The sequence below is a fragment of the Meriones unguiculatus genome, chromosome X, assembly GCF_030254825.1.
Source record: "Meriones unguiculatus strain TT.TT164.6M chromosome X, Bangor_MerUng_6.1, whole genome shotgun sequence".
NCBI lineage: Eukaryota > Metazoa > Chordata > Mammalia > Rodentia > Muridae > Meriones > Meriones unguiculatus.
Window position 1 is genome coordinate 122223748 of NC_083369.1, and position 17474 is coordinate 122241221.

The following is a 17474-nucleotide window of genomic DNA, read 5'->3' on the forward strand; positions in this document are numbered from 1 at the left end:
CATTTTTCCTCTCTCAAGTTCTTAGAGGGAAATAAAAGATCTGGGCTTGTATGGAAGGCTGGAGATCCAGGAAGGCAAACAGTGAGTATTTACCCCTCCGAGAGTTGATGTATGTATTGTTCAGCTTCATTTTTGGAATTTTTCTACTTCACCTCACCTGTCTGAGAAGTGTGTGGAATCCTATAGCTTCGTGCTACATTGCCTTTCTCATTGGTGCTTCAGTCAGTGGAGCTAAGCTCTAGAAACTTTAGAGGCAGCTCGCGCTCCCCACCGGGTTGTGTGCTCGCTTCCCTCAGGCTTTGCTTTTGTATATCCTGAGCATTACGATTTCCACTCCCTCCCACCCGCAACACACACTTAATAAGGAAATGACAAAAACCGCTCTCAGAGAGGGTAGACTTGGTATTTTTTTTTGGAGGGAGGGGGTGCGCCACACACCTCTGAGAATAAAGCCCACGCCGGCCCTCTCCGAAAACTAAGCGCGAATGGACGAATCACACAAAGACTATATTTCACGACGCAACTGCGTCCTACAGGAAGAAAGTGCCCCCACTAGGAGCGTGATCAGGAGCGCGACTTTTTGGCGCTCTTTGAGAACGAGCAGCTAGGAGGCGGAAGACAGTCCCGGGCCGGAGCGGGAATCGGGGCAACAGGCGCCTGAGTTCCTGCGCGTGTCGCTGTCACAGCGAGACTCGGCTGTTGTCGCCCGCTCCCTCCCACGGCAAGGTGAGGTCAGAGGGGTGGCTGCGGCAGCGGCCAAGGCGAAGGCGACACGGGGTGAGTCGTGCTACCTGGCCGGGCGGGGCGGGACTGGCCTCAGGCGAAGGGTGGCTGGGGGTGGCCGCTTGCCTAGCCTCCTGGCGACTCCGCTGCTTCGCGGAGTTTGGAGCAACTTGCCTTTTTGGCGCCAAAAAAGAAAAAGAAACAAACAAACAAACAAAGAAAAGAAAGAAAGAGAGAAAGAAAGAAAGAAAGAAAGAAAGAAAGAAAGAAAAAAGAAAGAAAGAAATTCTTTCTACGGATTGGCTGAGTTCTAAGCGAGACCCCAAGGTGTCTGGTGGAGAAACACGGAGAAGCCCAGAGTTCGGGCACCCCCCGGTACGGTGGACTTTTGTGTTTCGATGGGGGTGCACGGTGGAGTACGTGCAGGTCAGAACCCAGCACACGCCTCTGCCTAGGGGCCTGGCTTGGGTTGAGGGGGCGGTTGGGGGGGGGGGCGAGGGCCGGTTGCCAGGACAACCGGGAGTCCGGTGCCTGCTTGCTCCTGCCCGCCCGCGCGCGCCGGCGGCGGGCGGCTAGGGAGCTGGGGCGCTCGGAGGTGTGCTCCAAGTGGACTGAACCAAGCAGATGCTAGCGCGGGGGGGAGGAGGAGGGAGGGTGAGCTCCCGGCCCCTCCTCCCAGCCAGCCTGCCAGCCCAGCGGGAGGGGTTGGGGGGCGGCCGAGGGCACGCCGCAAACTAGCAGTCTCCTCGGGCGGGAGGCGAAAGCGTGGGGGCTTGGGGGCGGTGGAGTTGGGGAATGGAACCTTGGGGCTTGCGGTCCCCAGAGTTCTCAGTGCGCGTAGCTAGACTTGACATTGAATACCAGCGCTGCCTCTGAGTTGGAGCCGGATAGCGCGTCCCAGCCCTGAAGTTATGGAGGTGGGCTGGGCTTTAATTTGCTTATATCTAAGGATTTCAGGAACCTCGCTTTAAAATGGCGGCACCCACTATACACCCCCGCTAAAGGCTCTCCCGGCAAGGGGGCCAACTCGCGCAGCGCTGGTGCTTTTCGCTTCTCCCGCTAACAGATGGCTTGTGCCGCTGTAGCTGCCTCTGCCCCTACCGCTGCCACTGAGAGCAGGGCCCCTTAGCCTTTGGGTTTGCGCTAGCTACTGAAGGTAAGGCTGGAGATGAGCTTGGGTTTGTTAGATTGGCTGTCTTGCTAGGACGCAGATGAAATGCGCTGCTTTTTAAACTTTTCCGCTCCCGCTAAATAAGAAAAGTAATACTGACTGCAACTTGTTGCATGTTTTATTGTTTTGTTTCTTTTTTTAGTTTTGCTTTTCTTATTTTTCTCTTCCCCCCCACCCCAAATTTTCTTTTTTAATTTAAAGAAACTTTTTGCATGGCATGCCATTACCAAAGGCTTTAAATAACTAACTTTCCCATTTCTTAGGATGCCTTAGCAGGGCCACATCTCTTCCTATTGGGGCAGCTTGCGTTTACCACCTGGGGCTAAAGGGCCTGTGGTTAGTACATTGTAGGGGAGTATTATAAAGGGTAGCTTTAGTTTTTAGCACTCAGACGGAATGCTTATATGATAAAATTAAAACTGGGGTACTATTGAAATTTAACATTAGCCTACCAGTTGTGCTGTTCTCTAATGGTTATGGTAGACCTACTTTGTGTTTTTCTGAACGCTATTTATTGATGTTTGCACACACCTATAAATGTGATTTTTTTCTTCTAATGTGTGTTGAGGGAGTTCTTTTTCTCTAGATGTTCTTAATTGCTATTTGTAAACTGGCCTTTGATCCCCCACAACCTCTTGATATGTGTATGTAAAGTTATTGGGAAAGCATCAATTAAAATAAAACTACTGCAAGATTTAATTTTGAAATGATTGCTGATTTATCACAGTCTTAGCTTCTTGGTTTATTCAGTAAATCTTTGGGTGGTTATTGATATAGTGGTTGGAAAATAAACTGGCGATATACCTGAACAAATGACTGGACACCAACACTTAATATAATTTACCCAGATATTTCCTCCTTCTGAAGAAAGAAGGCATATGACAATGAGCCTTACCAGAGACATTGGCTTTTTCCTGATTATAGGTACATTTTCTCTATGCCTATGTAGATTTAGTCCTTAATACACATTAAATACTAAAACAGTTTAATTTTTTTTAATTTGTAATGCTTTGGGGAAATGCTTTCATATTTACAAAACATTCTCTCAACATAGCCCAAATAGACTTTTGTCTGTAATCCAGCAGATAGTCTATTCCTGTGTGCTTTTTGCTTCTCCCAAGCAGTAGAAGCTGAAAAGGGGGGAAAATACTGTTTTGTCCCCGGTAAAATCTAGTGCAGTTTTTCTTCCCAGGTGCTGCCGTTTACTTGGAGACAAAGACCCAAGCTCCTTACAGTGGTATTTACTGTACAATAATTCCACAATGCTCTCAGAGATCCATGTGAAGAAAATCACATTTGAAAAAGGAGTGCTACAGGTAGAGCAATAGATACTTAAAAAAAAATGGAGGGATGACAAAAAAATCAACTTCCCTCCTTTTTCATGATTCCGAACTTAGTTCCCAGTTCTATAAGCTTCACCTCTGTGGAGGCTCTCTTATGGCTGAATAACTTTGGCTCCAAAGCATCATTCTAAAAAGTGAAAGTATTAAAGCTTGGGGCCAGAGCATTGTAGGTGTGAGAGCATTTCCCACTTACTGTTATGCTGCCTTATATAGGGATGAGACTGGGGACTTCACATGAAATGTAAGTCAGCGAGAATTGGTCCAGTGCTGTCCTGGAGGTAGTGACTGTATGCTTAGCTCTACTTGGAAGAACCACTTCATTTCTCTGATTTCCATTGCTGCTTTAAGAATGCATAATGGGTCCCAGGACTGTTATAAAATAGCTTTTCCTCAACAGTCTTCTTCAAGCTTCTTTTTAAGGAATATAAAACCCATGACTATGAGCCGGTAGCCAAACTAGCCTGTGACTGTATTTGTACCTATCTTATAGTTAAATAGTGTTTTGCATACATTACTGCGTAATAAATGTTGAACTACACAGAAAAATAGGCAGTCTATACATTCACAAAAGAACAGATTTTGTGCACAGCCTTTAATTTAAACAGAAAGCCTTTTTGTACACTTGCAAGAACCTAAAATATAAAGTAAATTACAATGTACATTCTCCTAATTGTCTTTTGCTTGCCTCAAATGGGTTTTCTTGCCTCTCATTGTACTTCCAGGAACTTGTGAAAGTTATCCTTTTAGCCAATAGATGTGGTATTATTTGTCCAACCTTACACAATGAAGAAATAGAAAGCAGCTTGGAAAAAAAAGGTTTTGTCTTTTGAGTGGCTGTACAGTACTACACATTTCTGGAAAGGTGACAAGCTCTTGGCTGTTGTGCAGATGTTAGCAATATAGCCTCAAGTACAGTTCTGTTCTCCATTCAGCTGTCTTTGCATGTAGGAAAGAGGGGAGGGAAGAAAGGGAGTGGAAAGCTTTAAACTGATGAAGCTATTCATTTATAAAATTTTTACTGATACTCTGCTTCTAGTGAAATAAATTCATGAAGATGGCAGATTTTTTTTTCAATAAAAGATTTTATTTACCAGGATTTGGGAAAGTGCATAGAGTAAGTTACAGTGCATGTTAGACAAATATCTTGATCCTTTCCTGTCATTAAAGTAATGGCCACTGCCATGTTAAAGTGTTCAAGAGTCTGAAACAGATACAAGTTGCAACTTGAAGACTGTATGGTATACTTATATCTAGCCTCATGACAACCAGGGAACCATGCTAGAAAGACGATGTTAAGGATTAGGACAGATAAGGTATCAATTACGTTGAAAACATTTTTATGGTCATTTTTAAAAGGCACAGTGTAAACCCATTATTTTTTTCTAGTTGCTATTAAATTGAGTGACATTGCTTTAAAAAGATTGATGGGGAAAATAATACAGTGCTAGATGGGACCTTATTTTTGTTTTAGAAATAAAAATATTCCACAGGTGTCTGGGAAAATAGATACAAGCATAAATTTGAACACAAATGTACAAGTTTATGGTCAATTAAGAACAATATATGTAGTCACACATTAATTTCTTCCTGAAATATAGGAAAATATCCATTTACAGTATTTTCCAAGGGCAAATAGAAAAAAGAAAAGCAGTTTGTCAATAAACTATAGCAAATATATTTATACAAATGATGTGCCTTTATTGCTTAGAAATGTTTAACTCTAGGCAGTACACTTTCAGAAAAAGGGTACATTTCTTAGAACTAAAGAGGAAGCAACAATGAAATGAGACTTGATATGCGTGTGTGGGGGGTTAATTTTTCTATATAAATAGTGCTAGAATCATTTTAATCCCAGAACTCATTTTATAAAATGTAGTTGTCACTGGACCTTACTGTTTTTCCAAGACTAATTTTAAATTCCTAGGCTTAAGTGGTCTTATTCTGTCAACCTCCTAAGTAGCTGGAACTAGACGCATGCGTCACCATGTCCAACTTCTCTTTATAACAACCATGAAAAGAAAAGTTAAGGGGAAGAGGAGCCAGATTAGAAATTTAAGACTCCATTAGTCATGCTTGTTAAAATATTACGTCCACTTTCAAGCCCTTCTTGCAGCAGTATTAAGTTGGCTGACAAGTAGAAGTGATTTCTTTATGATTTGGGGCAGGAGTTTGTTTTATACCTGTACAATGAGTGCGTTTGTGTGAGCAGAAAAAGAATGCCTACAATTAGGAAAGGGCAGTCTAGATAGAAATGCAGGTGGATAGCAGTAAAGAATTCTGCCAGGCTTATTTGATCTCCTCAAGCCATGGGAACATCCTAGAGACTTATGGTTGGCTGGACTGGACTTTCCATTTTAGGTTCTTCAAATTGGTTTTAATGTGCCCCTGTCTGATTCTGAGAATTCTGAGCTTGTGGAAATTTTGGAAAGATTTTCTTGGTCTCCTTCAGGTGTTCTTGGTTTACGAGCATATCCATGGATCTCTTTACCTTATATATTCAATACTTTATCCTCTAAAGAATAGATTTGTGTTTCTAATTTGCTCTTGCACTTTATGTATATTTTCTCTGTGATTGCAAGTAATTTTTTTCTCTTTTTATTACCCCCCCCAAATGAGCAATAATCTATATTTGGTTGACTGTCTTGCTGAGACCCATAGTAGTGACTCAAAATTAGACCAAGGATATGTATTTAATAACTGCTTTTAGGATAAGATCTTAAAGAATGACCTGAAAGCTAACTGTTACTTTTCTGTCACCAGAAATTACATTTAATGTACATTCTCTGTTTCTCAGGCAAATCACCTTCAGCATGAAGTTATATAGATACAGTTCTTTTTAACACGTTCCACGGATTAAAAAAAGAATAGACAAAAGGAAAACTGTTACTCAGGTGCCTCCTGACATGTGTTTTTAGAAAGTGATAAAGACACAGGTGAAATACAAAAAGGATACTGGATACTGTCTCTTTTTCAGACACTGTCCATTTGCAGGTTGAATTTGCATGGCTTTCTATTTACCAAGCTATGCATGTGAATGGTGTCTCTTTTTACTGTATCTAGAAAGCAAAGCCCTCACAGAAAAGACAGGAGCTGCCATTTTGACCCTCTACAATCACCTTTTGTGCTCAGGGGACTGTTGTTTTTTAGGTGGAGCTCTTGCAGTTTCTCCTTATTCGGAAATATGAGCAAACAATTATATAAGATTGGGGAACAGAGTGGGAGGAATATCTTATTAGAAAACAATGAAAAGCTTGAATTTCACCTTTTGGTTTTTAGACCTCTAACTTTATTGACAAAACAACAGGAAAACAAAGAGGAGAGCAAAAGTGTCACATGCAGTATTAGAGTGTGTGTGTAAAATAGCAGAATTCCTCAGTTATTTTTCTTTACTAATGGAGATAATAAATCTGTTGCTTTATTAAGATTAGGTTTGTGTGGTGGAGCTGGGGAGATGGCTCAGTAGATAAGAGCACACATACTGCTCTTGCAGAGGACATGTTCTCAGTACCCACATCAGGTACAGGCTAGCAACCACGTATGGCCCCTCAGTCATCTGCACTCTAACACACACATCCACCCACTCATGCACACACATAATTAAAATAATCAAAATAATTTTTTTTAAAAAAGATTAGGTTTGTGATCTGGAAAAAATTGTATAAAAGTACCTGAGAGACTAATTAGGAAAGTAGAAAAGAATTGGAAAAGAGGAGAGTAATAGGGGATGAATATATACTAAGTAAGTATATGTTATACATGTATAAGTGTGTACTAATGAAATTTATCACTTTGTACAATTAATATGCTCTAGTAAAATATTTTTATTATTTATTCTTTTTGATTTTTCGAGGCTGGGGTTCTCTGTGTAACAGCCTTTGGTTGTCCTGGACTTGCACTGTAGACCAGGCTGGCTTCAAACTCAGAGATCCGCCTGCCTCTGCCTCCCAGAGTGATGGGATCACAAGCATGAGCCACTGCTCCTGGCTGAAATACTTTTTAAAAAGATTGGACGTGTGTATTACAAAGTAGTTCTTCTGTGTTCCATTTAAATTATGCATGAAGGTATGGCTCATACTCCCCTGAGTACTAGAGTCAAAAGTCTGTCTTTGTATGTGCTTAGCTAGTGGTGTGATCGTGGATACCGATATTAAAGGACACATTGATGTTTCTGAAGTCTTGCTGTCTGGAACCGAAGAGAATCCCAAAGAAGTTGGGTACCTATTTCTTCTCAGCAGGGATTTTAAGAACTTAAAACTATCAACTCATTTATGCCAATATTTCTCCAATTACTTCGCCAAGTGCTCGGACAACATAAAATAAATCTTTTTAGTTTATGCATAAGTATAACTGATCGTAGTGCACCTTATATAACCATGCTTTATGTCTACAAGCTTCAAATACCTAAAAATTTGGGGTGGGGAGCCAGTTGGGTGCTGAGCCAGTGTGATTTGATCTGTTCTATGAATGCCTGCAGCAGTGGCCTCAGCTATAGACACACCTTGTGTCAGAATAGTTTTTAAGGTAAGCTTGAGGCTGGATTCAAATTAGCATGGATCACAAGGGAAAGCTTTTTGGAGAAAATCCTAGGTTTTTACAGGATTGTTTGTTTGTTTGTTTGTTTGTTTGTTCTGGTTTTTCAAAACAGGGTTTCACTGTGTAGCCCTAGCTGTACTGGAAATTTGTGCACCAGGCTGGCCTCAAACTCACAGAGATCCACCTGCCTCTGCCTTCTGAGTGCCTGGATTAAAGATGTGCTACCACTGCTCTGGTTAGCAGGACTTTTGATCACTGGCTTCCCTTTTATTATGTGTAAATCCTCTTTATTTATTAAAGAGATAAACTTTGTTCTATGGAGGAACTCCTTTAGATATACTGAGAATTTCTAGGTAGCAGTAATACCAAGACAAAAAATTTGTTTTCCTTTATTACTTAAACTTGTCCCCTCCCTGCCAAATTCTTGAGAACTTGACTGGCTGAGAAAATGTACTGTAGTGCTTTTCATTTCACCGTGCTGATAAAAAAGAATACCTTTGTATTCTGTGCAGACTGTGATTTTTCCGAATTTTAATAATAAGTATCTACAAAATGATTCAGTTAAGTAACTTTAATATATGCATGCAATGTTGAATGTTTACAAGTCATTTTGTAGGATGATGATGATGCTATCTATAGTCTACAAGTTCTAATACCTACTGATCAGGTGTATGAAAACTATGCTGCATAACATTGATCCTGAGTTAACAGGAAAGAGCATGCTGTGTTAATATTTATAGTATTTGAGCCTAAATACTTTTACTAATTTCACCTACTAGTCCAGCATTCATTAAAAGGCAGCAACATGTCCAAATGATAAACTGTGACCTCTGCTAAGTGCATGATATTTTGTAAGTTACATTTTTTATTTCAGTCATAGGTCATACAATAGCCCCTCTTGTTGTCATGTGTCTATCTCCAGAGAAATCTCAGAAATATTTTTAGCTATCTAAGAAAACAGTTCAAAAAAAGTGCTTAAAATGGTGACAAGCAGTGACAGGAAATGCTGGTTGCCCTGGTCTCCTTCATAACTAAGTGAGGCCCTAGCTGCCTGACTGGCTTTAAACTTCCTGTTTGAGGGTTGCTTGGGTCAAAAGTAGCTGTGTTTTCCATATAGAGATTTTTTTTTCTTTATTCTGTAAGGCCACAATAAATCTGTCACTGGACTGCATATTTTGTATATTTTATGAACTGAATCATGTGGTTTGAGTTTAATTTGGAAGGCAGTGCTTTTACAATCAAGATTTCTTTTTTAACCCTGACATGTGCAGCTTTGGGGTCTGGGATTGCACCGGCCTTCAAAAATTTATGACTTTATTTACACAATAGTGATTGCTGAGGAGGGCATTTCCTGCTAGTTAATGACTGGCTGGAAGGCCCAACAGTCCAAATCCAGGGGGAGAGGACCATTCATTAAATGCCAAGAAGGGGCCAACCTCCTTTTTCATGAAGTGGGAGGGAGAAAGTGAAACTGCATTTTACCTTTTGAATTACCCAGAACATGCAGAGCAGGTGGGGGTGGGGCCTCAAGGAATGGGGAATGGGGCCTCTTTTTCCTGACAGGAAAATGCTAAGTCTTTCCTTTAGGTTGTCAAACAGGGTTTTGGGCCAGGAGGGCATTTCCTTTTTGTTGTCAGTGCATAGGGATCCAATAAAGTTGTGGGTCCCTAACTGGCCATTAACTGCCTGAAAATGCTCAACTAGAAGGTGTTACAGCTACTGTAAAAACTTGTAATATCGCATGATTGAATTACTTATTTGGTTGAATAACTGATTATGACTAAAGTAGACAAGAACTTAGAAAGGAATGGAAAGAATGGCCTCTTTCAAGGTCACCCTTGAAAGGTACCAGTAGGTGTGCATATTGTATGTTAACTCCTAATGTAATAAAGATAAGTAATATTCATAAAACCTGCTTTAGCATTTGTGGAAGTATGGGGGGGGTTGCTGTAATAGTAACCATTTAACCCATGACATCTCCAGGAAACAGTTTTGTTCTTTTGTAATTCTTGCCTGCTGTAAACCAGCTGAAGTGTGAAGAAGTTGGCATTGATTTAGAGCAAAACAGAATTAAGACTAAGGCTGAGTTCACATCTAGGAATCCCCGACTTCCTGGCCTGTCCTTCACTCCCCTTAGCTTGTTAAGCCTCCAATTTGCCGACTAGTTCAATGTTTATAAAAGATAAACATCTGTTCTAAGTTCTTTTAGTGGGTGCATCCACATGAAATCATTTTTTGTGACACTCCCCCACACCAGCACTTGGCTTGTTCCTTTACTTGAAATTCAAGTTCTTTTATATCTTCCAAACTTGGTGGGGGGGGGGGGGGGGGTAGAAGGACTGAGCTGCAGCTCTAAACTACAGGCAATCACCGAAAGCCAGACACCTGGATTTCACCACAGGATCGAGTAATTTGTCAGATGAAGAGCAAACCAAATATTAAGTTTCAGTTTTGTGTCTGGCAAATGTCATCCTATACTTTTCAAATATTCAGAAATCTAGGGATTGGTGGCCATTACCAGTTCAAAAAATGAAATGGGTTTTGAAGTTTTGAATGCTCTATAAATAAACTGTGTACCGATTATAGCTGTTATTCATAGACGGTTCCTTCAGCAGATTTTTAATAAAAAATGTGAATGATGAAATAAAAAGATGTGTCAAAAGCTGATTATATTGTTTAAAAAAATTGATTTCAAATCACTAAATTTTTGCTAGATTGAATTAATTCTTACCTACAAAGTGTTTTGGGCTAAGAGCCAAAATCCTTTTCTGTAGTAGTTATCCTATTGGCCTGAATATTATTTTCATGAATAATTAACAACATGGCTTCATTTAAACAATGACCCCAAAACCTTAGAGGTAGCTTGCTCTACAGGTTTAAATATACCTTCAATTTTCTTGACATTACTATTTTTTGTTATTATAACAAATTTTATGTGAAACAAAATATGAAACATGGTTTAAAAAATATAAAAAAGCATTATCTGTAGCACAAATTGACCTAGAACTCATTAAGTAGCCCAAGCTGGTCTTAACCACATAGCATTTTCCCTCCTCTGCTTCCAACTCATGAGCCATCAGACCTGGCTAGTACAATTCTTTGTGTGTGTGTGTGTGTGTGTGTGTGTGTGTGTGTGTGTTTAAAAAATATTTTTATTTTTTTACAATTTATTAATTATATATCACGATTGAAGCCCCCTCCCTTGACATAATTTTGCTTAGCAAACTCTTGCTGTATAGTTAACATAAAATTATATTTTAAGGTTCAAGTATTTCAGTCTTAATTACTGGTATCAAAATGTGAAGATTTGCCCTGTACTTTTTTGGGTCTGATAATATTTCGTTGTTCTATTTGCTTATTCTATCCTTGTAGTTTTCAAGTGTCAGGAAATGACTGATCAGCATACAATGAAATGCATGTAGTCAGTTTCAGTTAGCATCTCTTCAGAAAAAAAAAATTGCATAGAAAATACAAGAACTTATTATCTAATGAAGTTAGTCATTTTGGGTGAGGCTTCAAATTCATGCATATGTATTCTGAGTTAGAATATAAAATGTACTTACTACTATCTGTTGCTATCAACAAAAACTTTACAGGTTGGTGTTTTAGGATATGTTAATGCAATCTAGGTCAGAATATGTTTTTTCTTTTTGAAATTTTGAGAGAACAGTGATGCTGAGGCCTTTGGTGGTGACACATGGAGTGATGTTGGTTAAGTGACTTAGTAGCTATGTGCCTGTTTGCAAATATCTAAGATATTCATGAGAATTATTACTCAGAAAAGGAAGACAATAACCATATTGCCTTTCCAGTAATTAAACCCAGGAGCAGAAAATGAAAGAGATTTACTCCCCCACCAGATACGATTTTAAGCACTGAGTGCAATCCATCAGGAGATTTAAATCACCCTTATAAGTTTCCACATTCAGTGTATATTCCATTGAATCAAATAATTTATGAGAGGAAAACATTGTCTTCTAGGGGACTGATGTTTGTCTTGTAGGACCATAGTATCTTGTCTTCACTCTCCCTATGTCTGTGACCATGTACCTTCCCAGTGCTATCAAATCCTTTTCTGTCCTGATGTATTGAATTCATTCCCAAAGGCCTCTTTTTATGGATATCCTTCGTAGCCTTAGAGCAGTACTGATTTGTCAGCTCTGAGGGCTTAAAATGCAATTAGGTCTTTCATCACACACTTTTAATTGTTAAACTCAAGTTACTGTCCTAAAAATAAAATCTCAGCACTGATGATTTAGCACCTAAACTCCATGGGTGTGTAACTCCCTCTTCATAAATGCTACATTTAAAGCTTAAGAATAGGGAAAGACATACACCTAATCATTTAGTAATTTCTAATCAATTTATGAAATGATATGTAAAAACACTAACCACCATAATAGACAAGATATCATAAAAAACATAAAAACATTGTATATGTTACTTTATTCACAGTGATAAAACAACTAAAATATGTTGATGAGTGACTTTGCTGGCATTTCCAGACCCTAAAAGTGACATTTTTCTTACTATATTTTTTAAATTTCTTTTAGAAAGTGAAATTATATATGGTTGGGACAAAGAGGCCACTTTTTTTGGCCTATACTATATCTTTTACCACCAGTAACATTTAAAGAGTAGGTTGAATAAGTGGAAGCTAAGTGTGGATTATTCAAAATTTTCAGTTTCAGCAAGCATCCGGTTGGTTATGTATTTTAGGCAGACAAGATTAGTCATTGTTTTGAGTATCAGCTACATTTTTTGTAAGCTTCTGGGGGGAATGTTATGGACTGTCTGGTAAATTAATAGTGAGAAGCAAAAGTTTTGAATGGACAGCTAGCATTCATGTAAATGTATCCTTCCAGTTTTTTTTTTCCTCAATCTGTTTAAAAATGGCATTGTGATCTGTTGTGAAACATTCCTTACAAATTACATTTGAAACTTTAAGGTTGATATACGGAACTTAAAGACTTTGGCAGGTGAGTCTGCTTACTGTGGGTGGTGACTAATCTCAGTAGTCAGTCAGATTAATTGTCTTCTAGAATGGAGGAACAGGAAAGGGGAAAGTGTGTGTGTGTGTTTGTGTCTGTGCAAGATTTGCTAATTTTGTTAGAGTCATTCTTTGGATAACATTCCTCATCTTTGTTGAACTTTTCTGGCCAAAAGAATGTTCTGATGTTGCTATTGCTGTTAGTGGACATTTTGTAAATTGTTGCAAGAAGATCATCCTTTGGTTCCAAGAATTGCAGTCATTGGGCATGAGGAAAACAAAAGCCTGATATCTCAGCTTCTAGGAAGGTGACCCTGCTCATGTTATCCCTCATTTTGGATAAACAAAACAAGAAAAAAACAAACCACAATAAAATTAAAAACTCTCTCAAAATGGCAGGTTTTCTTTTTAAGGTTGGTTCCCCCAGAACCCTATAAAGAAATTCTTGTGAAACATGTTTCTATAGTTTAGAGCCTAGATTTCCTTTTCCTATCTAGAACAGAACACACTTAGGATAGGAAGTCAGACAATAAACCCAAACAGTCATTGCTTCTGTGTTGCTACAAGTCCTTTCCTGACTTGCTTAATGTGGGTACTGCTGTAGAATGTAATCACTAGAATCTAGGTGTTAGAGGCTGACCATTCTGTGGGCTGGCAGTCACGATGATATTAGAACACTTGGGTGGCAGGAGAATCAGTGTTTACAACCACCTTCACCTCCAGAAATGTATTAGACTTTTAAATCAATCTTAATAATTGTAGGCAGGAGTTTATATATAGGAATAAAATTTGAACCCCCATTTTCATACCCAATAAAAATGTCCTATAATAGGTGTTTATTCAGAGTCAACTGACATTTATTGAACAATTACTGTGTGCCAGATGGTCTGCTAGGTACTTTAATTTTGTTATGACAAAATTTCTTTTAGTATGAAATATAATTTGTTCTAGCCAATCAAGATTTCTCTTTGGTGTCTAATACATACCAGGCTAAAAATTATGCCCTCAAGTCTTTGCGTACTTCTTATATATACCTCCCATGCAAACAATCCATTCTTATTCATTTCTCTTAATGGTTTGGGGACTAGCTCTTTATCTTTCTTTCTTTACCTTTCAGGCACTGGGATTATAGGTTTGAATCACCCCAACAATCAGAAACCTCACATCTTTGAGGTTATTGTAGAGGTACCAATGATAAAAATCAGCATTTCTCACCACATGCCCCAGGGGAAGAAATTTCCTTTAAATTATTTAATTAGAACATGATTGTTTCATTTTTCTCTTTCCCTTTTCTCCCTCCAACCCTTATCATACACCCTTTATAAATATATAAGTGCTGTTATGTGATGTTATTCATAAGTGTATTTCAAGGATGATTTCAAGGATGACCACTTGTTATTGAATAATCGCTTTGGTCTCAGGGGCATTCCTGGAGAAGGATGTTTCTCCTGCTCTTAGCATTTCTTAGTTGCCTGTAGTACTTTATATGGAACCCGGGCCCCCATGAGATTTCCCCCTTTCCATGTTAGAGTGTGAAATTGTGTTGTCCTTGTCCAGCTCGTGTTTAGGCAGTCGTATTGTTGAGACTTCCTGGGCGTGACCTCCCTGTCATTTCTAAAAGATGTACTGTTACAGAGGACTTTCCATTCTTCTGGCTCTTATAATCTTTTTTTTATTAATTTTTATTTTTTATATTACTCACTGGTTATTTACTTTGTATCCCAGCCATAGCCCCCTCCCTCATTCCCTCTCAATCTCACCCTCCCTCACTCATCTTCTCCTTGCCCCTTTCCAAGTCCACTGCTAGGGGAGGTCCTCCTCCCCTTCTATCTGACCCTATCTTATCAGGTATCTTCAGGACTGGCTGCCATGTCCTTCTCTGTGGCCTAGCAAGACTGTTCCTCCCTCAGGGGGGGGGGGTGGTAAAGGAGCCAGTGGTTGAGTTCATGTCAGTAATAGTCCCTGTTCCCCTTACTAGGGAATCCACTTGGATGCTAAGCTGCCATGGGCTACATCTGAGCAGGGGTTCTAGGTTATATCCTTAAATGGTCCTTGGTTGGAGAAACAGCCTCATAGAGGGCCCCCGTGCCCTGAAATATTTGGTCCTTGTGGAGCTCCTGTCTTATAATCTTTCAACCCCTCGTCCATAATATGCCTGAGCCTTGAGTGCAGGAGTTGTAAATTTACCAATTGGAACTGGGTAACATGAAATCATTTGTTCTCTGCATTTTGGTTAATTTTGGTTGTCTGTAATGGTTGCTGTATACTACAAAGTGAAGTTACTTTAATGAGTCATGATAGCTGTGATAGTTGTGGGGATAAGGATAATTATTTAGACTGTAATGAGAAATTATGCTGGTAAAATGGTGATTATAGGTTCTCCTCTAAGATCTATGACTTCATTAACCTCAGTCACTTAGCTAGGTTTCCAATAACAAGTATGATTTCTCCCTTATTAAAGGGTCTTAACTCCAAATTCAGTTGGTTACTGCCAAAGTGTGCATGCCATTATTATAGGGTTATCATGCCATGCTGATTGTTTTTGTGGTTCATAGGCATCATAGATGGGTAAGATTGATTATTGATTGATTCCTTCCCTTGGAAGCTTGCATGATACCTTCTGGTGCCATGAAAGCTAGTACTTAGGGATCAGTCTTTTAGGTCATATCCAATGAAGGTGCTCTGTTTCCTTTGTCTGAAGTGCATAGTATCTTCAGCAATAAGGACTTATCTTCAGCATCTGAGAAGCAACCAATGGCAGTAGCAAAGCCTATGTTGTTTTGGGGGTCTCTTGCATTCCCCTGACCAACAACTCAAAATGAGGCTTTTCATTTCTTGAGTTGGGGTTTTTGTTAGGTAGTCTATGACTATTGATGAAACCACTGTTAGTACAGGAAGGAAATTTTTGTTTAATATATATATATATATACACATAGACTTATATGTATAATATGTAATTTTAGATAAATACATAATATTCCTTACAACTTTTAAGACATCCTTATGGTTATTTTACTCTCTTCCATTTTTATCCATCAGTATTGGCCTCCCTCTCCCTTGCTAGCTAAAGTCTTCCCTCTAGTTTTCCCATTTCTCCCTTCAAATCACTTATATGTTAGTATTCTCCTCTCTAGTTCTATCCTTTCCCTGGTTCCTTTTTACTTTCCTGGTTTCTGTGGTTACTCCAACTTGTAAACTCATATCTGAATATTTGGAGTTAGGATCTACAAATGAGAGAGAAATATTCAACTTTTGTCTTTCTGGATATGGGTTACCTTTCTCAGTATAATCTTATACTTCTATTCATTTACCTGCTAATTTCATGCCTTCATTTTAAAATAAAATCAAAAGAATGCTTTATTTTCTTCTTTTTTGAAATTTAATTTTATTTATGTATTTATTACCATTTATTCACTTTGTATCCCCGCTGCAGCCCCCTCCATTGTTTTCTCCCAGTCCTACCAATCCTCCCTCTTCTCTAGTGCCCTTTCCCTAGTCCTCTTATAGGGAAGGACCTTTTCTCCTTCTATCTGACCTAGCTCATCAGGGCTCATCAAGGCTGGCTGCATCATCTTGATCTGTGGCCTGGCATGGCTGCACCCCACAGGGGGAGGTGATCAAAAAGCCAGCCACTGAGTTCGTGTCAGAGACAGCATCTGTATCCCTTACTATGCAACCCACATGGAAACTGGGCAGCCAATAGGCTTCCTTTGAACAGGGGTCTAGGTCTTCTCTATGCATGGTCCTTAGTTGGAGTATTGGTCTCTGGAGGACCCCCTGGACCCAGGTATTTTGTCTCTTTTGTTCTCCTTGTGGAGTTCCAGTCACCTCCAGGTCTTTCTATCTCACTCTTCTTCCATAAATATTCCTGCACTCTGCCCAAAGTTTGTCTATGACTCTCAGTATCTCCTTTGATGCCCTGCTGGGTAGAGTCTTTCAGAGGTCCTTTGTGGAAGGCTCCTGTCCTGTTCCTTGCCTTCTCCTACTTCCGATGTTTATCCTGTTTGCCCTTCTGAATGAGAATTAAGCATCTTCCCTAGGGACCTCCTTGTTGTTTAGCTTCTTTAGGACTATAGATTTTAGTATGCTTATATTATATTATATGGCTAATATCCACTTATAACTGAGTATATACCATGTGTGTTTTTCTGCTTCTGGGTTTCCTCACTCAGGATGATCTTTTCTAGTTCCCATCATGTGCCTGCAAATTCCATGATTTCCTAGTTTTTGATTGCTGAGTAGTATTCCATTGTGTAAATGTACCAAATGTACCAAAATTTCTGTATCCATTCCTACATTGAAGGACATTTAGGTTGTTTCAAGATTGTGGCTATTACATATAAGGTGCTATGAGTTGAGCAAATGTCCTTACTGAATGGGGCATCTTTTGTGCATATGCCTAGGAGTGTTATACATAGATCTTGAGGTAGCACTATTCCTAATTTTCTGAGAAAGCGCCAGATTAATTTGCAAAGTGGTTGTACAAGGGTTACCTCCCCACCAGCAATGAAGGAGGGTTCCCCTTTCTTCATAACCTCTGCAGCATGTGTTTTCACTTGAGTTTTTTATCTTAGCCATTCTGATTGTGTACGGTGAAATCTCAGGGTCCTTTTGATTTGCAGTTGCCTGATGACTAATGATGCTGAGTATTTCTTTAAGTGTCTCTCTGCCATTTGATATTCTTCTACTGAAAACCTCTGTTTAGCTTTGTACC

The 17474-nt window shown here is 39.4% G+C and overlaps 1 protein-coding gene across 10 annotated transcripts in view; it reads left to right on the top strand.

Annotated features, from left to right (window-relative positions):
* Nucleotides 1–457: 457 nt before the first annotated feature.
* Mbnl3 (muscleblind like splicing regulator 3) overlaps nucleotides 458–17474 on the top strand; it is a 118353-nt gene continuing 101336 nt past the window's right edge. For 6 of the 10 annotated variants that reach the window (XM_060375605.1, XM_060375609.1, XM_060375608.1 and 3 more), the window contains exon 1: nucleotides 1520–1879. The gene's annotated coding sequence lies outside the window, so the exon portion shown is untranslated. Of the gene's footprint in view, nucleotides 1099–1519; nucleotides 1880–17474 lie in introns of those variants that run through there. The other 4 variants (XM_060375614.1, XM_060375615.1, XM_060375616.1 and 1 more) reach the window with 4 other exon arrangements.